At 40.6% G+C, this 26,539-nt stretch overlaps 1 pseudogene; it reads left to right on the forward strand.

Moving 5' to 3' along the window:
* Positions 1–1,107: 1,107 nt before the first annotated feature.
* On the forward strand, positions 1,108–25,880 carry LOC132637301 (uncharacterized; annotated as a pseudogene).
* The last annotated feature ends 659 nt before the right edge of the window (positions 25,881–26,539 follow it).

A 26,539-nucleotide genomic window follows, 5' to 3' on the forward strand; every position in this document is an offset into this window, starting at 1 on the left:
TGTATCCTTGTTTATTTTGGATGTACTCGCTTTTATTTTATCTAATGGTATTCGGCCTTTTATCTCTAAACTCGAATGGTTACAATTAAATGGCTTAGATCACTCTATCGTAATCCCGAATATGTGCCGTTAGGCTTACCTCTGGCGCAAAAAGAGGTCTTTTGCATAATAGGACGCCCTGCATCTTCCTTTATTCCGTGACTTATTTGCTACGCAATATATGTTTGGTTTGACATGCAATATGTGTTTCTTTCAACGTTGTTTGCTAAATTTTCACATTAATTTCACAGCAAGCATTTGCCCTATACTAACACAGTTTTCTTCATTTTTAAAGGTTTATTTTTTTCTGTTTATCCCCAGAGGTTGATTCGTGTTGACTGCGAACTGGCAGATCATCCATACTTCACGAGATCAAAAGCACGAACATCCGGCGATATGAATGATTCAGGGGCATCCGAACAAACTGGCTTGGGACTCGTCACTCTTCCAAGAGAGGAACCGGAGGCTTCAGGAGGGGGAAATGATGAACTCATTGCCCAATTGTTGCAGCAAATGGCCAATATGCAAACCGAAATTGAGCGACTGCGGAATCTCACCAACCTGTCCATCACCCTGAACGCCCCCCACCCTGAACAAAGAACAAACACGACAATTCCACCATCCTTTTCGCCTGTCGATTCACCCGCTCCACAACCTTCTTCCTCAAACCCTCCGCTTTACACAGTCCATCCAAATACCTCCAACCCCCAACAAACTAACCAACAATCCGCCTCACAACAATCAAATCCGCAACAAATCATTTCACACCAGATCCACCCACAACCAACCATCCCGCAACGAACTGTCCAACAGCAAACCATCCCGCAACAAGCCAACATACAGCAAACTACCTCGCAACCAAATGACCAGCAACAAGCCAACTTCCAGCAAATTAACTTCCAACAAACCAATTCGCAACCTTTCACTACTCCTTACATTCCTCAACCTGTTGTTACCCAAATTAACCCACATACCCAAAATTACCAAGCAATTCAACATACACCATTGGCGCGTATTGCTAGCCATAACACGCAATATGTGGCGGAAGCTCAGCCTTTCACTACCCAGATGCAGGCCTTGCAGCACCCAGAGGTTGACCCTTATGAAGAGTTAGAAAGGGAAGCCAGGGCAAGAGCAGACGAGGATGTGGCAAAAGAGCTTCGCAGTCTGAGGGAAGCTGTCAGAAGTATCCAGACCAACAGGGGGGGATGTTAAGGGCCTGAATATGAAGATCTGTGCATTCACCCTGACATTGAATTACCCGCTGGATATAAAGTGCCGAAGTTTGATATGTTCGACGGGAAGGAAAACCCTCGGGCTCATTTGAGATCATATTGCGATAAGCTTGTCGGAGTGGGTAAAGATCAAGCTATCAGAATGAAACTATTTATAAGAAGTTTAACAGGAGAAACACTCGATTGGTATACATACCAAGACCCGCAGAGATGGCACAGTTGGGGAGATATGGCCCAGGAATTCATGGACAGGTTCAGGTTCAACACCGAAGCTATCCCGGATCGGTTTTATTTGATGAAGCTGGAGAGAAAATCAACAGAAACTTTCCGGGAATATGCTATGCGCTGGAGAGCGGAAGCCGCAAAAGTCCAGCCCCCAATGGCAGAGAGTGAAATGACGATGCTTTTTGTACAATCTCTGAAAGATCCGACGTACTATGAGAGAATGTTAAGCGTCATTGGGCAGAAATTTTCTGAAGTCATCAGGATGGGGGACGTCATTGAAGAAGGGATTAAAACAGGGAGAGTTACAAATCTTGCAGCCTTGCAGGCCACAAGTAAGGCTATTCAGTTGGATCCTTCTAAGAAAAAGAGAGACGGAGTGTCCCCGGTCATGGCCATCCAAGATCAAAAACCAACCCAAAAATCAACCCACCAACATTCTTCACCCCAGCCCTCACACTACAGCCAGTACACTCAAACACCTCAGCCTTATTACCAACCCCCACCTACCCCTCTTCCCGTCTATCACACTCAGCCAGCATACTATTCACCTTGAACCCCTTCCTATCAAAACCCATCACAAAACCGGCCAAACTATTCACCACAACCCCAATACCATTCACCAAACCACCCACAAAACACCCCTAGACCACGCCCAAATGTCGAAAGAAAACCAACCAGGACTTACACACCATTAGCCGAACCATTAGCCCAACTGTACGAGAGGCTGAAATTGGCAGGGATACTCCAACCGATTCAAGGAAGAACTCCTGATCCCATCCCGGGATGGTATGACGGGACTAAACATTGTGCATATCATTCGGGAGTTGCAGGGCATGATACCGGAAACTGTTTTGCTCTCAAGGATAGAGTTGAGGCATTAATCAAGGAAGGAGTCATACAGCTTAAGGAAGCTCCCCCGAACATAAACAACAATCCGCTGCCGAATCAAGGCGATGCAAATGTGCACATGATCACTATTGACGAAGATTACAATCTGGAGGGGACTATCATCCCGGTTAAGAAAAGGGAGAAGGTCGAATCGTCAGCTTGTGTTGCTCCCATAATCACAGTTCAAATGAGGGCCCCATTCGAAGTGCTCACTCCAAGGCCCAGGATCACAACTTTCGTTGCCCCAGCACCTTCTCGCGACACCAAAGTGGTCCCCTGGGATTATCAATCCGGTGAAAGGGACAAAGGGAAAGGAAGAGTAGTCGTGGAAACCGTTGCCACCGGAATGACTAGGTCTGGACGGTGCTATGCCCCCGAAGAAACAGCACGAGGGGCACCAAGCAAGGAGAATGGCCCAAAGAAAACTGTTACAGAAACCGAAGTCGAAGAATTCTGGAGAAAAATGCCGACGAAGGAATATTCTGTTGTAGAACAATTGAAGAAAACGCCAGCTCAGATTTCCTTATTTGCATTATTGATGAGTTCTGAAGCTCATAGGAGTGCTCTAGTGAAGATACTGAACGAAGCCTATGTTCCGGCCGAGACTTCCAGTGAGAAACTGTCAGCTATGGTAGGGGAAATCCTTGAGGCTCACCGGGTCTCTTTTCATAACGACGAGTTGCCACCTGAAGGTTTGGGGCATAACAAAGCATTGAACATCACCCTCAAATGCAGGGATAAGTTCATCTCCAAGGTACTGATTGACGGAGGCTCAGCTGTGAATATATGTCCTGTCACTACTCTACGAGCCTTAGGGATCGATGTCGGGAAACTCCGCGGCAGTCAGGTTAGTGCAAAGGTTTTGACGGAGCCCAAAGAGATGTTGTTGGAGAGATCGATTTGTTTCTGGAGATTGGGCCTGTGGAGTTCATGGTGAAGTTCCAAGTAATGGACATATCTACTAGTTACAACTTGCTGATCGGGAGACCATGGATCCACATGGCTGGCGCGGTCCCTTCCACTTTGCATCAGAGTTTAAAGTTTGTGTGGAATCATCAAGAAGTAGTAATCCATGGAGAAGGCAACAATTCCCTATATCCGGAAATTTTAATTCCTCCTATTGAAAGTGTAGAAAGACTAGACGGATCTGTTTTCCACATCAAGGAGATTGTGTGTGTTGTTCAAGCGGGGAAAATGAAATTGCCACAGGCACTTATGATGGTGGCGTGGGAGATGCTGAAGAATGGTTTCCGACCCGGTCAAGGCCTCGGTTTGAACTCGAATGGGATTGTGGAACCAATTCAACTGCCCGGACACAAATATACTTTTGGTCTCGGATATGAGCCCACCCTTGAAGAGATTGCTTTAGCTAGTCTCAAAAGAAGAAGTGACGTTCCCTTGCCAAAGCCTGTTCCTTTCCTGAATCAGTCATTTCTCAAGGCTTCCGCTGCCCAAGCATCAGAGGAAATACTTGAAGACAACCTCCTGGAGAGTTTTAAGAACTTATTCATCACCGAAGAAGAAGCTGAATGCAGCATGGTTTCGAATGGGTGTTCTGAAGACCCGACTATCTGGGATGCAGAGCCGGGATGCCGTTTGAACAATTGGACTTGTACCCCGCCCCCGTTTCTTCAGGAGTCTTGGTAGACAAAATTGTATTCAGTATTTAATGAAACAGACACGATTCGAAATTGAGGCCTGAATCGTGCCTATGCTTTTGTTGTTTTGCCTCCCAACTTTTGAAGCTCAAATGCAATTTTCAAGCCATGCTTTTATTTATGTTTTCCGTCTTTGTTTAATTAATTTTTCTTTTATTTTTCAGCAATCAAATTAATAGCTCTGCTGATACCTCGAATGTGACACATAATGAAACAAGCGAGCCCGTAGGAAATGCCAAGCGAGACTCTGAAGAATATGAAGAAGATATGCAACCTGAAGGATTAACTAAAGATTTTGAATATTTTGAAAATAAGCCAAAACCAAATTTGGATGAAACAGAAATTATAAATTTGGGTAATTCAAAAATCATGATAGAAGTGAGAATCAGTGTCCACTTAACCCCGTCGCAGAGAGAAGAATTGATCAAACTTTTGAAAGAATACATAGATGTGTTCGCTTGGTCTTATGATGATATGCCCGGATTAAGAACTGACATTGTTTCGCATAAGTTGTCTCTTGATCCATCCTGTCCTCCGATAAAGCAAAAGAAAAGAAACATTAAATCGGACTTGAGCTTGAAAATCAAGGAAGAGATCTCCAAACAGTTTGATGCAAAGGTCATCCGAACTACGATGTACCCCACTTGGCTAGCCAATATCGTTCCCGTGCCTAAGAAGGATGGCAAAGTTAGGGTATGCGTGGATTATCGGGATCTCAACAAAGCCAGTCCAAAAGATGATTTTCCCCTCCCGAATATCCATATGCTCATTGATAATTGTGCAAAGCATGAGTTGCAGTCTTTCGTTGACTGCTACGCGGGATATCACCAAATCCTAATGGACGAGGAAGATGCAGAGAAAACAACATTCATCACACCTTGGGGGGTGTACTACTATCGGGTGATGCCTTTCGGGCTCAAAAATGCAGGGGCTACCTACATGAGAGTCATGACCACCATTTTCCATGATATGATCCATAAAGAGATTGAAGTCTATGTGGATGATATCATCATCAAATCACGAAAGAGCTCAGATCATCTGATGGATTTGAGAAAGTTCTTCGACAGGTTGAGACGATACAATCTGAAGTTGAACCCCGCAAAGTGTGCATTCGGTGTTCCTGCAGGGAAGTTGTTGGGTTTTATTGTGAGCAGGAGAGGCATAGAGTTGGACCCCTCGAAAATAAAGGCCATTCAGGAATTGCCTGCCCCAAAGAGTCGGAAAGACGTGATGAGTTTCCTCGGGCGTCTCAACTACATCAGTCGGTTCATAGCACAATCGACGGTGATATGCGAACCAATAATCAAGTTATTGAGGAAGGATGCTCCTACTAAATGGACTGAAGATTGCCAAAGAGCTTTTGACAAGATCAAAGAGTATTTGTCTAGCCCGCCTGTTTTGGTGCCTCCAGAAGCTGGAAGACCTTTGCTATTGTACTTGTCCGTATTGGAGAACGCGTTTGGATGTGTATTAGGACAACATAACGAAACAGGAAGGAAAGAGCGAGCAATATATTACTTGAGCAAAAAGTTCACGCCTTACGAGGCGCGATATACGTTATTGGAACGCACCTGTTGTGCTTTGACTTGGGTTGCACAGAAGTTGAGACATTATTTGTCTGCATATACTACTTACCTCATCTCAAGGATGGACCCACTCAAATATATTTTCCAGAAGCCTATGCCTACTGGGAAGCTAGCTAAGTGGCAAATGTTGCTGAGCGAGTTTGACATTGTGTATGTTACTCAAAAGGCTGTCAAAGGGCAGGCGATAGCTGATCATCTTGCAGAAAATCCTGTGGGCGAGGAATACATACCTCTTAAAACCTATTTCCCGGATGAAGAAGTGTTGTTTATCGGGGAAGATATCGCAGAAGAATACCCAGGGTGGAGACTGTTCTTCGACGGGGCGCCAAACTCTAAAGGAGTCGGCATTGGAGCAGTTTTGATTTCAGAGTCAGGCCAGCACTATCCCATTTCAGCCAAAATCAAGTTCCCGTGTACCAATAATATGGCAGAATATGAGGCTTGTATTCTTGGCCTCAGAATGGCCGCTGATATGCATATACAGGAACTTTTGGTTATAGGCAATTCAGACTTATTGGTTCATCAAGTGCGAGGCGAATGGACCACTAAGAACGAGAAGATACTGCCATACTTGCATTGCGTGAAAGATCTATGTAAGAGATTCATCAGGGTGGAATTCAAACACATTCCAAGGACACAGAACGAGTTCGCTGATGCTTTGGCCACTCTGTCTTTTATGATTCAGCACCCGGACAAGAATCGCATAGATCCCATCAAGATAAATGTGCATGATCAACATGCATATTGCTTCTATGTGGACGAAGAGCCTGATGGAGAACCTTGGTACTACGATATTAACAAATATCTTAAGACAGGAGACTATCCGGAAGGCATAACCAGTGTTCGGAAGAAAACACTTCGGAGATTAGCAAACCATTTCTTCCTAAGTGGAGAAATCCTGTATAGGAGGACTCCGGATTTAGGATTATTAAGATGTGTTGATGCTAAAGAAGCGGCCCGGTTGATTGAAGAAGTGCATGGCGGTACGTGTGGGCCTCATATGAATGGCTTTACTCTGGCCAAGAAGATCCTTCGCGCAGGCTATTTCTGGATGACTATGGAATCAGATTGTATCCGTTTTGTGCAGAAATGTCACCGATGTCAGATTCATGGCGATTTGATTCGAGTTCTGCCAAATGAATTAAATGTGACGAGTTCTCCGTGGCCTTTCGCAGCTTGGGGTATGGATGTCATTGGTCCTATCGAGCCAGCCGCATCGAATGGACACAAGTTCATTTTGGTAGCCATTGATTATTTCACAAAATGGGTGGAAGCATCTTCGCACAAGTCGGTAACAAAGAAAGTGGGCAGATTTTGTTTGGAGCAACATTATTTGCCGATTCGGAATCCCGGAATCAATTATAACAGATAATGGAGCTAATATTAACAGTGATCTAATGCGGGAGATTTGCGAGACATTCAAGATCACTCATCGCAATTTCACTCCTTATCGTCCTCAGATGAATGGAGCGGTTGAAGCAGCCAACAAAAACATCAAGAGAATACTGAGGAAGATGATCGATAATTACAGGCATTGGCACGAAAAACGGCCGTTAGCTCTCCTCGGTTATCGCACTACTGTGAGAACTTCAACGGGGGCAACACCTTATCTTTTGGTCTATGGGACAGAGGCGGTGTTACCTGCTGAGGTAGAAATACCATCTTTGAGAATCATCCAAGAAGCTGAGTTAAGTGACGCTAAGTGGATGCAGAATCGATACGAACAATTGATGCTCATTGACGGAAAGAGATTGAATGTCGTTTGTCATGGACAGCTTTATCAGAACAGAATGGCCAAAGCTTTCAACAAGAAGGTGAGACCAAGGCAATTCAAAACAGGGCAATTGGTACTGAAACGCATATTCCCATGTCAAGATGAAGCTAAAGGAAAATTTGCGCCTAACTGGCAAGGACCTTATATGGTTCATCGAGTATTGACTAGAGGAGCGTTAGTCCTAGCAGAAATGGATGGCGAAATTTGGCCGAAAGCTATCAACGCAGATGCCGTCAAGAGATATTATATTTAGGAGCCTTCTTTTATTTGTATGTAATATTCTGCAATACTTTTCCATGTAATGGCACTACTCTCCCGTGGCGGGATGCATAACAAACCTATATCGGGTTAGGTCTTTAAGATAGAATTCCAATTTTTATTTCCGCTTGTAATATGAACTACGCTCGACCTGATTCCCATGGGGGATACGTAGGCGGCCCGCATAGGCCTCGGTCACATCATTTTGATCTTTCGATGTCGTTTCTGCTTGTAATATGAACTACGCTCGACCTGATTCCCATGGGGGATACGTAGGCAGCCCGCATAGGCCTCGGTCACATCATTTTGATCCTTTGATGTCGTTTCTGCTTGTAATATGAACTACGCTCGACCTGATTCCCATGGGGGATACGTAGGCGGCCCGCATAGGCCTCGGTCACACCATTTTGATCCTTCGATGTCATTTGTGCTTTGTAACATGAACTACGCTCGACTTGATTCCCATGGGGGATACGTAGGCGGCCCGCATAGGCCTCGATCACATCACTTCAAAATTCCAACGTTATTTCCGCCTGTATCTGAACTACGCTCGACTTGATTCCCGTGGGGATACGTAGGCAGCCTATGTAGGCTCGGTCTCGCCATTTTAAAAGCTCAACATCCTTTGCGCCAGAAACTGGGACAATTTAAAAAAAAAAAAAAAAAAAAAAAAGGGCATCGCCGCAAGGTGACAACAAGAGACTTAGAAGGATATTGTTTCAACGGAGCCGTCGGGCAGAAGAAAACTTCGAAAAAGGGGCATTCGCATTGTTTCACAATGTGTCACAGTTCCGAGTTCAGCAGAAATTATTTATCACCATACATATATTTTACTATGCCTATTTTTCGAAATAATGTGATTCTAATCAGACTGTTTACTAGTCGGCCAAGACTTAAAATGAGCGGAGGTTACAAGTTCATACGAAGCTGGAGGCATGAAGCACAAAGAGCCAGATTCTCAAAGTCAACGCGAATCAACCCCCTCCCCAAACTTACAAAATTTTCTTTGGATGCAGGTTTCCAAGTTGCAGAAGCTAAAATATGTACAACCTTGTAAGGATGGCGCGTCGAACGGTTTGAGCATTTCTTCTATCAATTGTGCCTTCAAATATCAATAACTTTCGGCAATCAAAATAAGCTAATCTCGCAAATTATTATTTTTAAATATATATCAACGCACTAATATTTTCTATTGCCTTCGAATACATTGCTTTATTTATTTTTAAATACCATTGCATATGCTCGCGGCCGCATTGCACTGCACCTGCATTACTCACCGTTTTCATATGATGCATGGGCTGCGCACCGCCCTTTGCATCGCTTTCGTATACCGCCTGGGCCATGCACCGCCCTTTTAAATTTCTGTATAAGGCTGTGCACCGCCTTTCATATGATGCATGGGCTGCGCACCGCCCTTTGCATCGCTTTCATATATTACCTGGGCCATGCATCGCCCTTTTAAATTTTTTTTGCATAAGGCTGAGCACCGCCTTCCATACATTACATGGGCCATGCACCGCCCTTTTAAATTTCTGCATGGGCCGCGCACCGCCCTTTGCATCGCTTTTCGTATATTACATGGGCCATGCACCGCCCTTTGTAAATTTCTGCATAAGGCTGAGCACCGCCTTTCATATATTACATGGGCCATGCACCGCCCTTTTGAATTTCTGCATAAGGCTGAGCACCGCCTGTTGACACCCAATTTTGTCCCATCTCTCTGCCAAAATATCTATTTACGCTTCTAATATTTTTTGGAAAAGATAAAAAATATTATGTTTACCATAATTATTAGCCTCTTATCAATACCGGCACTTTATTATTCTATTACAGTTATTATTATTATAATTCACATTTTTACCAGCTTACGCACACACATCGCATTTATCTTTGCATAATTAAATAATAATATTTATTTCAGTGTGGATTTTCGAAATATTGGTGCACGGCTATTCCAACGCCATTTTTTATCCGAGCATTGATGATTGCACATTTTGTATTGAGCAATATTTAACACAAGTTATTTAAAGCAGGTCTTTTATTTAAATTTAGAAGCCAAACTATTTTTTTGCACTCGGTCCGTATTTTGACTTACCGGACCCCAAATCAAAGTCCGATTAATTCCTAATGTTTTTTTTAGACTAAACCATATTTCTTATCTCAATTTTTGATCAATCCATGTTTAATTCACTAACCCATTCTTTTAATATCCGGTCTAAAAAATCAACCCAGTCCATTTATGGACTGGGTCCGACCCATTTTCAGACAAAATAAGGGAAACCCTAAAAGGGTTCCCCTTCATTTTTCCATCCCCATCTCCTCCGCGCCTCCCTTCCCCCTTTCCCTTCTCTTCCTTCGATCCCTCTCTCTCCCGCTCCACCTTCCTCTGTCCCACCACGCCGCACTCACCCCCGCCACCGCCGCTCCTCTCCACTTATCCCTTCCCCACACCGCTACCCCACTCCCACGCTCCTCGTCCCCACCTCGCCGACGACCCCCACACCGCTACCCCACCACGCTCCTCTTCCTTTTTCCCCCGCTCCTCTCCCCCTGGTTTTTTTCTTCAACACAAAAGAACCCCCCCAAATCCCCATAAATAGGAGGGAGGATTTTTTTGGGAGCTTGATCGGAAACCCCCAAAAGAGCGAAATCTTTGATTCAGAAAGTTTCTCAATAACTGATTTTCGGTTCAAGGAATCCCTTGCAAAATAATTTCTTTTAGCTGTCACAATATTACGAAATATCGAATCAAAAAATACTCAAACAATTTCTTCGTCCGTTCTGCGGTTGTTGTGAATCCGAGTCTCGCAACATCGAATTTGAAGTGTTCGAGGTAAATATCGAAACCTTCGCCCCACTTCGCTGCACCCGAAGAAGGTAAATTTCCTTCCCTTAAGTTACTTTTGGTATTTGTTGTAATGTCTGAAACTGCTTATGGGTTTGTTTGCTTAGTTGTATTTCAATTTCGTTAGCAGTTATTTTAGTCGTATTAAACATATTTGACCCTGTTTAGTTCAGTTCTGCGATTGCGTTAATTTTATATGCAAGTTTAGAATTAACCTGGTGCTTTAAGCCTATATTTGTCGACTGGTATGTCATTGGATTAATCATGTGTTGGTTTAAATTAGGCGACCTATTAATCGTGTTTGTATGCATTAGCCTTCTTCCATGATTAGTTAGTCTGAATCTCGTCTGATCAGGATCTAACAGGAACTATTATCATGCCTATTTGATTTGCCTCCATGTACTGTTTAAAAGAGTGATGTTAATCTTCGCTTGTACTCAAAATCTGGGTTTGTTGGTTCATTGCTATAACAACTGATGAGTTTTTATATTCAGTTATGACCCAGAATTCTACTAATCCTGCCTATGTGGCTTAAATTTGTTTATGATTGGACAGCCTATTAACTGTTTTATGTCAAATATGGATTAATGGGTGTTGGATTTGATCGGCATGGTTAAAGATACATTAGATTATGCATAAACTGTTCTATTTGACATCATGACTAGCATACTCGACTCTTTGTTTTTTTTTTAGTAGTGTGCCAATTGATTTTGGAATATCTGAGACATGTCCGTATCTGCTCAAGTTAAGTTTTCAAGTCATTGTGGTCTGTGTGTTTGGTCTTATCTATTCTTGTATTAGAATAAGGGTATCAAGTCCCCGTCATTTTATCTTGCTTGGGTCTATGATTACTGTCCTAAAAGAGGAATGTTCATGTGTTATATTGTCTTCATGATTTAACAGTCTTATATTTAATTCAGTTTATGGGTCATGAAGCATGTGATATGCTGGTGGGATTTGATAAAATGCTTATGTCTTAATCTTGCTTAGTAGTTAACAGTGGCTATATGCTTATGTGTTGACTTAGTTTAGTTTTATTTCAGTCCTTTTTCTAGTTCCCCTGTGGCTGGTTGTACTGATTCCTCACTCGTTTAATTGATACATGTGATCAAATAAGCTAGCTATGGTTACATTATATTTTAATGTTTGTGTGTAGTTTTCCAGCCCTGTTTCTGTTTTGTTCAAAATTAGCATCAGGCAATACGATAACAACAATAACGACAGTTGAATGTTTGAATTAGCATATGGTCAGTTAATTAAATTTCATGGATGTTTAAGTTTTGCATTGGCTATGGTATGGGTATGAAATATGGAAACAATCTTTTGGTCCTCTGTTTCGTTTAGCTGTTATATGAGTTCATCAGCTGCTTACAGATGAGTTTCACCTTCTCTACTTTAATGTGTCTGGATGGGATTGTGAATATTTGAGCCTGAATACAGGCACTGCATTTTGCTTATACCCTTAGTTGAGTTTATGTACCAGTTTGAACTGCTAGGACCATTTCAGTTGTTGTTGTTTAAGTTTAAACATGACCAGTAGAGGCTTGAGTTCAATTTTACAACCTGAGTTCAACTTTACTCGCTTATAATAGTATGCAGTATCTTTGTAAATGTTGCTTATGCCTGAAATGGTTTAATGACTACAGTATTATAACGCGTTGAGATTAAGGCTTATTCAAGCTAATGATGTGCTTGCTATAAGAGGAAATATGCATGTTCAAGTCTATGCATACTTCTTGAAATCTCTTTGATTGGACGATTTAAATAAGTGTCAAGTATATCCAATCATATACATGTCCACAATGCATACTTATACAGATTTCGCACTAGAAAGCATCTGTAAGTGTATAATTTTTTCAACTACCAGAAAGCATTTGTTCCACTTCTCTGTCTAGTCCTCTTCTTGACGATAGAGGAGAAATTTTAATGGTCACGGTCTGCGCCTCTCTCTTCTCTTCAATCTTTGACCTTTATGGGAGCTGTAGTGGAGTCAAAGGCTCAGTTAGTGCATATGAGTCTGAACTGATTTAGTGTCTAGTTGCGTATATTTTGTGTTTGAAATTGTCTATGTGTTCCCAAGATTAAGACATCCCATATCAACCCTTCCTTTCTTTCTCTTTTAGATTTGAACATCAGGAAGGTTTGTTCCCTTTGTCATTAGATTTATAACTAAGCAGTAACCTATCATGACCCTGAATTTTGACTACTTAAACTGATGTTATGTTCGTTCTTGAATTTGGGCTTGTTGCTGCTTTAAATTGTTACCTGTTGGGCCTTCATTTGTTTGTCTTGAATATTGAAACTGATCTGTTTCTTCGAGTTTATATTTTATATGTTTAAATCTTATTCATATTCTAATCCTTTTCCTTCTCATTTTATGCATGACTACTGCGTGCGAGTCCGAGGGACTCGTCCCTTTCCACATTCGATGTTGGGCTAAAACCCAACAAAATCCTCTCGAGTCGTTCCCCATCAGTCCATCCGCAACGGCATATAAAAATTGTCATTGGGCCAAGCCCACACAGCAACAGCCAATCCGCAGCAGCATATAAAAGAAATCTGCTGGGCTTCGCCAGACCCATTTAATAGCAGCCCTTCTTAAAATATGGGTTGAGCCCATTTTAAATTATCTCTTCTTTACTTATTCTGTGCATTTAATTTGTATACTAACCGTTTGTTTGTTCTTATTTGGTTTACATAAACCTTAGTGAGTTAATAGATTTAGTCTAGTAATGGGAGTTAGCTTATAGAAGACCAATAATCAATTCTACAAATTCCATTCTTTTTTATATTAAAGTATTTATAGTATTCGTAATATTTACTTCTAGAATAATTGATAGTATAAAATCCATATTTTACGAATTAAAGGAGTCACATTCTTATTGTCTTAATTTCAAAACATCATTAATATGCAAACATAAATTCAAATATATTTTAAACAACTCTTCAAGTTTTGAATCAATCATATATATATATTTGGCTAAGCATAGTTAATAAAAGTGATGGAAAGGATCAAGAAAACTTTCAATAGCTACTTTGTATTTTGTCCCTAAAAATCAATAAACATCTCACCATTTAAATTATTTCAAGTATCTCGGGAAAGCGTCGCATAAGCTCGTATTTTCGTCTATTCATATATAAATTATCTTTGCAGGTTTTATTGCAAAGAATAGCATTAGTATTCCAAATCATATCAACATTTATAAGTTTATTTTAAATGGCATTTGAAATTTCCTTTTATGCAAATCATCACGTTTTCTACAGGTCTCATTCTAAATAGCATTTTTTATTTAAAGTTTTATCAATTTCTATCAATTTTGTTTGAAATGGCATTTGAAAAAATCTTCTTTCATGCAAATTATTATATTTTCTTTAAATCTTATCTTCAACAACATTCTTATATTTTTCTTAAAAAACCTTAGCAACATTTCTTAACCTTTTTTTGTTTTTCTTAAGGTTTAACGTCTTATTTAGCATTAATTAATTAACCTAAGTTTGGTCGGATAACCGTAAGTTAACGGATTCTAAAGGATGCCTAACCCCTTCCCTTTAGGATAATATAGAGCCCTTACCTAGAATCACACTGGTTAAGCAGACTATTAATTGAGGTTTAGTTTTAACTTTACCTTAGTTAACATTTAGATGTCCTAATTCATCGTTAAATTAATTAGGTGGCGACTCCTTAAAATCAAAACAAAATAGGAATCTCCAATATGTTGCACTCCTAATTTAAATCCATCCGGGTTAAAATGGGGTGTGACAGCTTGGCGACTCTGCTGGGGACTTTAGGTTCTTAACCATAACAACTTAGGTTAATAAATAATTTGTTGGATGTTTTGTTTGTTTTGCTTTATTTTTCCTGTATTTTTGCTTTATATGCTTTTAAATGTTTATTATTGTTTTATTCTTTATATGCATTTCTATGTAATATGTATGTTATTGCTTTCCTTAAATTGGCATTCCGCTCATATTTCTTCCACTCCTGGAAAACTCACACATATTCACACACTTAAAACGGCTTCGCAGTTTGCGCCCGTGCACTACTAAATTACCCCTTTTCGTTGGATTGGTCTTGTGGATTTAGTCGATCGGCGGTGCAGTCGACGGCCACGGACTTTCCACTTCCAAGTTGTCCGCTTGGGGGAGCCTTGTGTCATAGGAAAACCATTCTTAGTCTACCTAGGTAGAGCGAAAACCAAAACCTTGTAAGGACATGCATCATTTTAAACCTAGGAGGCTTAATACCCTTGGTGTATTAAGTCCATTAGTCAACCTTACCAAATGTCCAAATGAGTCTATGACTCTAAGTGACACTACTCACTATCTATGCGCATTATTTGGAGGACAAATATGTGGATTATGTGGACCTAATACTCTATAGATAAATATTTCAAGGAAACTAACCTTTTGTTGCAGGTTGTTGTGGAGCATCCAAAATTAATGCCGGAGGTTTGAAGACAGCCAAAGGAAATTAGTGGAGTTGAAGTATTAGATATCTTAGATTAACTTTGAATTGTATTATTGACTGGCATGTAATAAATTTTTATTACTCTTGTAAACTAGTTTTAGAAAGAGTTATGGAATGACACATCAAAAAACATGTTTGTCCTTCAAATGTTCGTTAGGCCTACCTCTGGCATAAAAAGGTCCCTTGCATTATAGAACGCGATGTATTATGTGCAATAATGTGTTTATATGCAATAATATGTCCTTACCGTATACTGACTCATTTTCTTTTTTCTTTTTTCTTGTTTTATCTTTTTTCTTTTTAAAATTTATTTTTTCAAAATAAAAAGGTTGACTTGTGCTAAAGGGGAACTGGCGGAGCATCCATATTTCACACGGTCTAGAGCCAAGAAATCAGACTCTGACTCATCACTAATCATCTGGTTAACTAAAAAGACTCGTTCTAAAATGGAGCAAAGTTTGATCAATGCAACCACTTCATCTGAGCCATCTCTTAGTTTACCGATCACGAGTGATCCCACATCTTCTAATCAACCAGAAACACATTTGGAGATCATTGCTCGTTTGGAGCGACGAGTTGCTGAATTAAGTCACATGGTACTTCACAACCGGTCATTTTCTCAAACGCCACCACATATGACTCCATCTCATGGGGTTCGTCAGACTTTGCCTATGCCACCTCCATTCCCAAATTTGGACGAATTTAACCAAGCAAATTATTTTACCACCTCTCAGCCGGTTCGTTCCGAACCCCTCACTCAAAATGCTCCCTTTTTATTTACAACCATCTCTTCAAAAACTCAGTTCATACCGCCGGCACATGATGTTACCAATACACATCAAGTTCCGCCAGTATATACTTATACCACAGCTCCACCCATGACACAAATCCAGGGACAATGTCGCACAGATGTTGATCATTATGTCGAAGTTGAAAATGAGGCACGGTCAATTAATGATGAAATGATAAATAGAAAGCTCAAAAGTTTGGAGGATGCCATGAGAAGTTTGCGTGGACTTGGTAGTAACCAAAGCGTGAGATATGAAGAATTATGTGCATTTCCTGAGGTAGAATTGCCACCAGGTTACAAGATTCCAAAATTTGAGAAGTTTGATGGGTCGGGGAACCCTTTCTTCCATTTGAAGGTCTATTGTGAAAAGTTGATTGGTGTGGGGAAGAATGAAGGGATAAGAGTCAAACTATTCAATCAGAGTTTGAGTGGAAAGGCCTTGGAGTGGTATTCTAAGCAAGATACAACCAAATGGCGTACTTGGGATGATTTGGCAAATGCTTTTGTGGATCACTACAAGTTTCATGTTGAGATCGCTCCTGACAGAATCTCAATTACAAAGTTGAAGAAGAAGTTCACCGAATCATTTCGAGAATATGCTATACGGTGGAGGGAAGAAGCATCTAGAGTACACCCACCCATGGAGGAGACAGAAATGGTTACTTTCTTCATTCAAGCGCTAGAGCCGGAATACTATGAACGTTTGGTGACAATGGGTGGAAAAACTTTTGCAGAGGTGATCAAAGCCGGGGACATGATTGAAGATGGCATTAAGACAGGGAGAATAACAAGTCTTGCGGCTTTACAGTCTACTAGTAGGGCCATACAAACAGGTACTCTCGGGAACGGAAAGAAAAAAGAGAAAGAAGCAGCATCGGTAATGGCTTTGGGAAACACATCATACCACCATCAACAACCCCCGCGATACCAGCCTAACGCTCACCACTCACAATATTTCCAATATTCTCCACATCCCTACGACCAAGCTTTGTCATCTTACCAACCTCAATCACCACAAATATCCTACCCTGTTTACAACACACAACCAGCATATCGAGCTCCACGACCACCAACATATCCAACTCCACCATCACAAACTCATCATCCAAACAATGCATCCGCACCTCGCCCAAATAAACCGTTTCGCCATTTCACACCATTAGGAGAGCCACTGAGCGTTGTTTTTGAAAGACTGCAAGCTTCAGGCTTAGTATATCCTGTGGAAGGTAGAATTCCAGATCCATTACCCAGAAGCTTTGATCCCACTAAAACATGTGCATATCATTCGGGGGTAAAAGGCCATTCCACTGATCGTTGTTACGCATTGAAGCATAAGGTTGAGGATCTTATTGAAGCAAAACAGATCACGGTCAAACCACCAACACCAAATGTGGTTAACAATCCACTCCCGACCCATGATGGGGCCACGATAAATATGATTGGAATAGATGAAAATGTTGACGACCCAGCCGAATTTATAGTGCCTGTGGATCGTGTGGAGGATCATGATTTTGTAGCCGTTGCTTCTCCGGCTGTAGTGATAAGGGGTTGTGTGCCTGTCGAGATATTAGGAGCTTCATCAATACCTGTGGAAGTAGTTCGAGCACCAAATCAGTTGCCAGTGCTCGATACAAAAGCCGTACCATGGAATTATCAACAAACTGTGATGGAGTGTCGAGGAAAGGACACGATCACTGACAAGGTTAAGACGTCAGGAATGACAAGGTCTGGGAGGTGCTATTCTCCAGAAGAACTAGTTAGATTGGGGCAACTTAAGGAAACCAACGTACCTCCCAAAAGGGTCGTGACTGAATTCGAAGCAGAAGAATTTCTGAGGAAAATTAAAGCTAGTGAGTACTCAGTTGTGGATCAGTTGAAAAAGACCAATGCTCAAATTCCTATTCTCTCTTTGCTTTTGAGTTCAGATATGCACAGAAATGCACTGTTGAGGATTTTGAATGAAGCATATGTTCCAAGTGAAACAACTAGTGAGGCGCTAGCTGGGATGATCGAGCGCGTGCTTGACAGTCATCGAATCAGTTTCGATAATGAAGAACTGCCGCCAGAAGGATGCATGCATAACAAAGCGCTCTATATAACTGTCAAGTGTCGTAACATGTTTGTGGCTAAAGTGTTGATTGATGGGGGTTCTGGACTTAACATCTGTCCATTAACAAGTCTGAAGAAGATCGGATATAATGTTAGTGAGCTCAAGACAAGTGATGTGAATATTCGAGCATTTGATGGGGCTCAAAGGCGCCCTATTGGAGAAATAGAGTTGAAAGTGTTGATTGGTCCTGTTGAATTCATTATGGATTTTCAAGTACTGGATATTTCCACGACATACAACATGCTGTTAGGAAGACCGTGGATACATCTGGCTGGGGCTGTACCATCTACTTTGCACCAAACTGTCAAATTCGAGTGGGATCAGCAACAAATATGTATACATGGAGAAGGGGATACGTCTTTCTATCGAGAGCAATCCATCCCATTCATCGAGGCAGAAGGAGGGTTCGACGGAGCAGCTTACCACGCTTGGGAGGTTGTGAATGTCATTAAAGTGGGTGAAGTCTGTCAAACTCAAGAGTTTAAAAGGTCATGCGCCGCGATTATGGTTGCAAAAGAAATGCTGAGAAATGGGTACCAACCTGGATTTGGGCTAGGGAAGACATTAAATGGGCGGGTTGAGCCAGTCGTTCTCCCTACGCAACAGTTTACATTCGGTTTGGGATATGAGCCAACTGAGGAAGAAGTGAAGAAAGCACGAAAGAATAAAAAGAAAGAGGTTCCATTGCCAAAACCTATTCCTACAATTGATCAAACTTTCTCAAAACCTTCAGATCTAATTATTGAGGTTGCCTATGATGATATCGTGGAGGGAATCAAGAACCTGTTCGTGGAAGATGAAGATGATCATGCTGTGATAATCAAAGACTTTGCTGAAATATTGACTTTATAGGCTGTTGAGCCAGGACCTGAGTTGCAGAATTGGACTTCTATCTTAGCCCCAGCCCGCCGGGGGTTTCAGTAATTTAAGTTTAAATTTCCTTTGTAATAGGCCGGAGGCATCAACTAGAACATTTAGTCCCTTTTGTCATGCTGCCTCTATGTTTTGTTACGGCCTTTTTGAATTCAGAGTTTGTCATTTTTGTTTGGTAACGAACTACGTTTGGCCTGACTTCCTGTTGGATACGTAGGCAGCCCACATCGGGTTCGGCCACTCTTTTAAAATCATTTCAGTATCTTTGTTTATGGTAACGAACTACGTTTGGCCTGACTTCCTGTTGGATACGTAGGCAGCCCACATCGGGTTCGGCCACTTTTTCAAAATATTTCAGTATCTTTGTTTATGAACGAACTACGTTTGGCCTGACTTCCTGTTGGATACGTAGGCAGCCCACATCGGGTTCGGCCACTTTTTCAAAATATTTCAGTATCTTTGTTTATGGTTGGAACTACGTTTGGCCTGACTTCCTGTTGGATACGTAGGCAACCCACATCGGGTTCGGCCACTTTTTCAAAATATTTCAGTGTTTTTGTTGTATGGGTGGAACTACGTGTGGCCTGATTTCCTTTTGGATACGTAGGCAACCCGAGGCGGGTTCGGCCCTTCTATTTTAAAATTTTCAATATCTTCGGTTTGTCCAAACCATTTTAATTCCTATAAGATACATAAGGATTCTTTATATAAGATTTTGGTCTTCCACTGTTTAAATTCATATGTCTTGGTATCTTGAAACTGGGACAAATTTTTGAAATCGGTCAAATCGCTTCCAAAAACTTTCATTACAACTTTCTCACTTTTCAATTGTTCAGAACCAAGCTCCTCCAGGACTGGAAACTGGGACAAATTTTTTAGGAGTAGCATAAAAGTGGTCTTAAATGTTTAACAATTTTAAATAAAAGTCCATCCATATATTTCTAAAATACGGATAAATTCAAAAATCTAGTTTTCCTAATCATTTTACCTATTAGAGCCACTAAGTATTTCCCTTCGAAATCATCCAAATCTCGTTACTCTTATATTGTAAAGTACACTTTTATGACTGAAACTCCCCGTCAAGGCAAAATATGGAATGAGGTATCGAAGAACGTGGACGCGACCGAAACAAGGATCAATTCAAAGGCCAAGTTCCCCGACTTGCACAAGTCAGCCAATTTTCTTTTAAACTCACAATTTTTCTTTGATGAGACAGGTTCATTAACATGAATGTGGTGCATATTTGACTCTTCTTAAAATTTTAATTATGCACGTGATCAAAGAGTTAGCTTTCTTCAAAAGGCAAATATTCTTCAATGTGGATGTAAAGTCAGCCTGCGCTAAACGATGGACGTTGTTCCACTCTTCATGAAATTTTGATCGCAACAGTGGACATGAATTTATCTTCCCAACTAGGGACTGCGAGCGTAATTCTTTCAAACCCAGCTATTTACATATTCTTACCACTAACAGTTGTTTTAGCTCGTGGCATTTCTCGATGGATCAAGTGCACATAATCGTGGATTTAACCTTCTTCAAAGTGGATACTGACATGGGACACCTGTTATTGGTTTGAATTCCTCAACTTTGTCATCACTTTGTACATTTTTATTTATTTCAAGTCGCTAACAAGTTCTTTTAGAATGTGGTATTTTTAATAAGATAACAAGATTGAAATCTTGCGTCGTATATTAAATTGTGGGGATAATTATGGATTTAACTTCCCTCACAAACGGAACACGGATTAAGATGTGGATATAAATGCGGATACCTTTCTACAATACTATTTTTTTTAGTGGACGTGGATTTACATTGTGGATGTGGACGTGGAAGTAGAAGTAGATTTATATCGTGGGAAAGAATGTGGATTCATATGAACATTGTGGACGTGGAAGTGGATTTATTTTTAAAGTTTGTGAAAGTGGAGGTGGATTTACATTTTTTGTACCGTGAAATGCGGACGTGGATTTATTTTTCTGCACTGTGGAAGTGGATGTGGATTTACATTTTTGTACCGTGAAATGCGGACGTGGATTTATTTTTCTACACTGTGGAAGTGGATGTGGATTTACATTTTTGTACCGTGAAATGCGGACGTGGATTTATTTTCTGCACTGTGGAAGTGGATGTGGATTTACATTTTTGTACCGTGAAATGCGGACGTGGATTTATTTTTCTACACTGTGGAAGTAGATGTGGATTTACATTTTTGTACCGTGAAATGCGGACGTGGATTTATATTTTTGCACTGTGGAAGTGGACGTGGATTTATTTTTCTGCACTGTGGAAGTGGATGTGGATTTACATTTTTGTACCGTGAAATGCGGACGTGGATTTATATTTTTGCACTGTGGAAGTGGACGTGGATTTATTTTTCTGCACTGTGGAAGTGGATGTGGATTTACATTTTTGTACCGTGAAATGCGGACGTGGATTTATATTTTTGCACTGTGGAAGTGGACGTGGATTTATTTTTCTGCACTGTGGAAGTGGATGTGGATTTACATTTTTGTATCGTGGAAGTGGACATGGATTTACATTTCAGTTCAGGCGCCCACCTCCGAATGCGGGTATCTTATATTTAAGTTCAGGCGCCCACCTCCGAATGCGGGTATCTTATATTTCAGTTCAGGCACCCACCTCCGAATGCGGGTATCTTATATTTAAGTTCAGGCGCCCACCTCCGAATGCGGGTATCTTATATTTCAGTTCAGGTACCCACCTCCGAATGCGGGTATCTTATATTTCAGTTCAGGCACCCACCTCCGAATGCGGGTATCTTATATTTAAGTTCAGGCGCCCACCTCCGAATGCGGGTATCTTATATTTCAGTTCAGGCACCCACCTCCGAATGCGGGTATCTTATATTTCAGTTCAGGCACCCACCTCCGAATGCGGGTATCTTATATTTTATTTCAGGTACCCACCTCCGAATGCGGGTATTTTATATTTCAGTTCAGGCACCCACCTCCGAATGCGGGAATCTTATATTTTATTTCAGGCACCCACCTCCGAATGCGGGTATTTTATATTCAAAGTTCAGGCACCACCTCCGAATGCGGGTATTTTATATTTCAGTGCAGGCACCCACCTCCGAATGCGGGTATTTTATATTTCAGTGCAGGCACCCACCTCCGAATGCGGGAACCTTATATTTTATTTCAGGCACCCACCTCCGAATGTGGGTATTTTATATTTCAGTGCAGGCGCCCACCTCCGAATGCGGGTATCTTATATTTCAGTTCAGGCACCCACCTCAGAATGCGGGTATTTTCAAATATTTCAAATTTAATTTTGGATTTAGCTCTCGTTAAAGTGGATCTCAATGTCGACTCAATTGGAAGCCGTAATTTTAATTCATCTCCAAAGTATATTGTGGATTCAACTTTCGAAACAGGGGTTACAAGTGTAAACTTTTCCAACCCTGTCTTATTTACACATATTATTTCTTTATTGCTAACAATTGTTTTGTAGCTTGTGGCTTTTGACAATATCAAAGTTGGCATCACACATCAACTCGTGGAACTTTTTCTTCAGCAGCGAACTGGGGCAATTTGTCGGGAAGGATAATCAGACTTCCCGACACGGGTCAAAGATCTACCTCGAACACTCGTCTCTAATTACAAGTATTCTCTTGCATTCCAGCAATTCAATTTTCAAGAATTCTCAAGTTTCTATCATAATACCCAGTGTTATCATAAGTCAACACTGGGACAATATTTTGCAAGCTTCGCCCCAATCGGGGTTCATTAGTCATTCAGACGTCGTAATTGTCCCAGAACTACACTCGACCTGATTCTCGTACAGCCCGAGATATGTAGGCAACTCAGAGACCGGAGTTCGGTCATGACCCTCTCAAATTTCCTTTAGCCGGGACAAAATAGGCTACTGAGTCAACGTCTTTGCCCGACAACTCTTTCATCATTACCGGGCAAAGAGGGACAAGTTGTTGACACCCAATTTTGTCCCATCTCTCTGCCAAAATACCTATTTACGCTTCTAATATTTTTTGGAAAAGATAAAAAATATTATGTTTACCATAATTATTAGCCTCTTATCAATACCGGCACTTTATTATTCTATTACAGTTATTATTATTATAATTCACATTTTTACCAGCTTACGCACACACATCGCATTTATCTTTGCATAATTAAATAATAATATTTATTTCAGTGTGGATTTTCGAAATATTGGTGCACGGCTATTCCAACGCCATTTTTTATCCGAGCATTGATGATTGCACATTTTGTATTGAGCAATATTTAACACAAGTTATTTAAAGCAGGTCTTTTATTTAAATTTAGAAGCCAAACTATTTTTTTGCACTCGGTCCGTATTTTGACTTACCGGACCCCAAATCAAAGTCCGATTAATTCCTAATGTTTTTTTTAGACTAAACCATATTTCTTATCTCAATTTTTGATCAATCCATGTTTAATTCACTAACCCATTCTTTTAATATCCGGTCTAAAAAATCAACCCAGTCCATTTATGGACTGGGTCCGACCCATTTTCAGACAAAATAAGGGAAACCCTAAAAGGGTTCCCCTTCATTTTTCCATCCCCATCTCCTCCGCGCCTCCCTTCCCCCTTTCCCTTCTCTTCCTTCGATCCCTCTCTCTCCCGCTCCACCTTCCTCTGTCCCACCACGCCGCACTCACCCCCGCCACCGCCGCTCCTCTCCACTTATCCCTTCCCCACACCGCTACCCCACTCCCACGCTCCTCGTCCCCACCTCGCCGACGACCCCCACACCGCTACCCCACCACGCTCCTCTTCCTTTTTCCCCCGCTCCTCTCCCCCTGGTTTTTTTCTTCAACACAAAAGAACCCCCCCAAATCCCCATAAATAGGAGGGAGGATTTTTTTGGGAGCTTGATCGGAAACCCCCAAAAGAGCGAAATCTTTGATTCAGAAAGTTTCTCAATAACTGATTTTCGGTTCAAGGAATCCCTTGCAAAATAATTTCTTTTAGCTGTCACAATATTACGAAATATCGAATCAAAAAATACTCAAACAATTTCTTCGTCCGTTCTGCGGTTGTTGTGAATCCGAGTCTCGCAACATCGAATTTGAAGTGTTCGAGGTAAATATCGAAACCTTCGCCCCACTTCGCTGCACCCGAAGAAGGTAAATTTCCTTCCCTTAAGTTACTTTTGGTATTTGTTGTAATGTCTGAAACTGCTTATGGGTTTGTTTGCTTAGTTGTATTTCAATTTCGTTAGCAGTTATTTTAGTCGTATTAAACATATTTGACCCTGTTTAGTTCAGTTCTGCGATTGCGTTAATTTTATATGCAAGTTTAGAATTAACCTGGTGCTTTAAGCCTATATTTGTCGACTGGTATGTCATTGGATTAATCATGTGTTGGTTTAAATTAGGCGACCTATTAATCGTGTTTGTATGCATTAGCCTTCTTCCATGATTAGTTAGTCTGAATCTCGTCTGATCAGGATCTAACAGGAACTATTATCATGCCTATTTGATTTGCCTCCATGTACTGTTTAAAAGAGTGATGTTAATCTTCGCTTGTACTCAAAATCTGGGTTTGTTGGTTCATTGCTATAACAACTGATGAGTTTTTATATTCAGTTATGACCCAGAATTCTACTAATCCTGCCTATGTGGCTTAAATTTGTTTATGATTGGACAGCCTATTAACTGTTTTATGTCAAATATGGATTAATGGGTGTTGGATTTGATCGGCATGGTTAAAGATACATTAGATTATGCATAAACTGTTCTATTTGACATCATGACTAGCATACTCGACTCTTTGTTTTTTTTTTAGTAGTGTGCCAATTGATTTTGGAATATCTGAGACATGTTCGTATCTGCTCAAGTTAAGTTTTCAAGTCATTGTGGTCTGTGTGTTTGGTCTTATCTATTCTTGTATTAGAATAAGGGTATCAAGTCCCCGTCATTTTATCTTGCTTGGGTCTATGATTACTGTCCTAAAAGAGGAATGTTCATGTGTTATATTGTCTTCATGATTTAACAGTCTTATATTTAATTCAGTTTATGGGTCATGAAGCATGTGATATGCTGGTGGGATTTGATAAAATGCTTATGTCTTAATCTTGCTTAGTAGTTAACAGTGGCTATATGCTTATGTGTTGACTTAGTTTAGTTTTATTTCAGTCCTTTTTCTAGTTCCCCTGTGGCTGGTTGTACTGATTCCTCACTCGTTTAATTGATACATGTGATCAAATAAGCTAGCTATGGTTACATTATATTTTAATGTTTGTGTGTAGTTTTCCAGCCCTGTTTCTGTTTTGTTCAAAATTAGCATCAGGCAATACGATAACAACAATAACGACAGTTGAATGTTTGAATTAGCATATGGTCAGTTAATTAAATTTCATGGATGTTTAAGTTTTGCATTGGCTATGGTATGGGTATGAAATATGGAAACAATCTTTTGGTCCTCTGTTTCGTTTAGCTGTTATATGAGTTCATCAGCTGCTTACAGATGAGTTTCACCTTCTCTACTTTAATGTGTCTGGATGGGATTGTGAATATTTGAGCCTGAATACAGGCACTGCATTTTGCTTATACCCTTAGTTGAGTTTATGTACCAGTTTGAACTGCTAGGACCATTTCAGTTGTTGTTGTTTAAGTTTAAACATGACCAGTAGAGGCTTGAGTTCAATTTTACAACCTGAGTTCAACTTTACTCGCTTATAATAGTATGCAGTATCTTTGTAAATGTTGCTTATGCCTGAAATGGTTTAATGACTACAGTATTATAACGCGTTGAGATTAAGGCTTATTCAAGCTAATGATGTGCTTGCTATAAGAGGAAATATGCATGTTCAAGTCTATGCATACTTCTTGAAATCTCTTTGATTGGACGATTTAAATAAGTGTCAAGTATATCCAATCATATACATGTCCACAATGCATACTTATACAGATTTCGCACTAGAAAGCATCTGTAAGTGTATAATTTTTTCAACTACCAGAAAGCATTTGTTCCACTTCTCTGTCTAGTCCTCTTCTTGACGATAGAGGAGAAATTTTAATGGTCACGGTCTGCGCCTCTCTCTTCTCTTCAATCTTTGACCTTTATGGGAGCTGTAGTGGAGTCAAAGGCTCAGTTAGTGCATATGAGTCTGAACTGATTTAGTGTCTAGTTGCGTATATTTTGTGTTTGAAATTGTCTATGTGTTCCCAAGATTAAGACATCCCATATCAACCCTTCCTTTCTTTCTCTTTTAGATTTGAACATCAGGAAGGTTTGTTCCCTTTGTCATTAGATTTATAACTAAGCAGTAACCTATCATGACCCTGAATTTTGACTACTTAAACTGATGTTATGTTCGTTCTTGAATTTGGGCTTGTTGCTGCTTTAAATTGTTACCTGTTGGGCCTTCATTTGTTTGTCTTGAATATTGAAACTGATCTGTTTCTTCGAGTTTATATTTTATATGTTTAAATCTTATTCATATTCTAATCCTTTTCCTTCTCATTTTATGCATGACTACTGCGTGCGAGTCCGAGGGACTCGTCCCTTTCCACATTCGATGTTGGGCTAAAACCCAACAAAATCCTCTCGAGTCGTTCCCCATCAGTCCATCCGCAACGGCATATAAAAATTGTCATTGGGCCAAGCCCACACAGCAACAGCCAATCCGCAGCAGCATATAAAAGAAATCTGCTGGGCTTCGCCAGACCCATTTAATAGCAGCCCTTCTTAAAATATGGGTTGAGCCCATTTTAAATTATCTCTTCTTTACTTATTCTGTGCATTTAATTTGTATACTAACCGTTTGTTTGTTCTTATTT

Source organism: Lycium barbarum, chromosome 4 (assembly GCF_019175385.1).
Source record: "Lycium barbarum isolate Lr01 chromosome 4, ASM1917538v2, whole genome shotgun sequence".
Lineage (NCBI taxonomy): Eukaryota > Viridiplantae > Streptophyta > Magnoliopsida > Solanales > Solanaceae > Lycium > Lycium barbarum.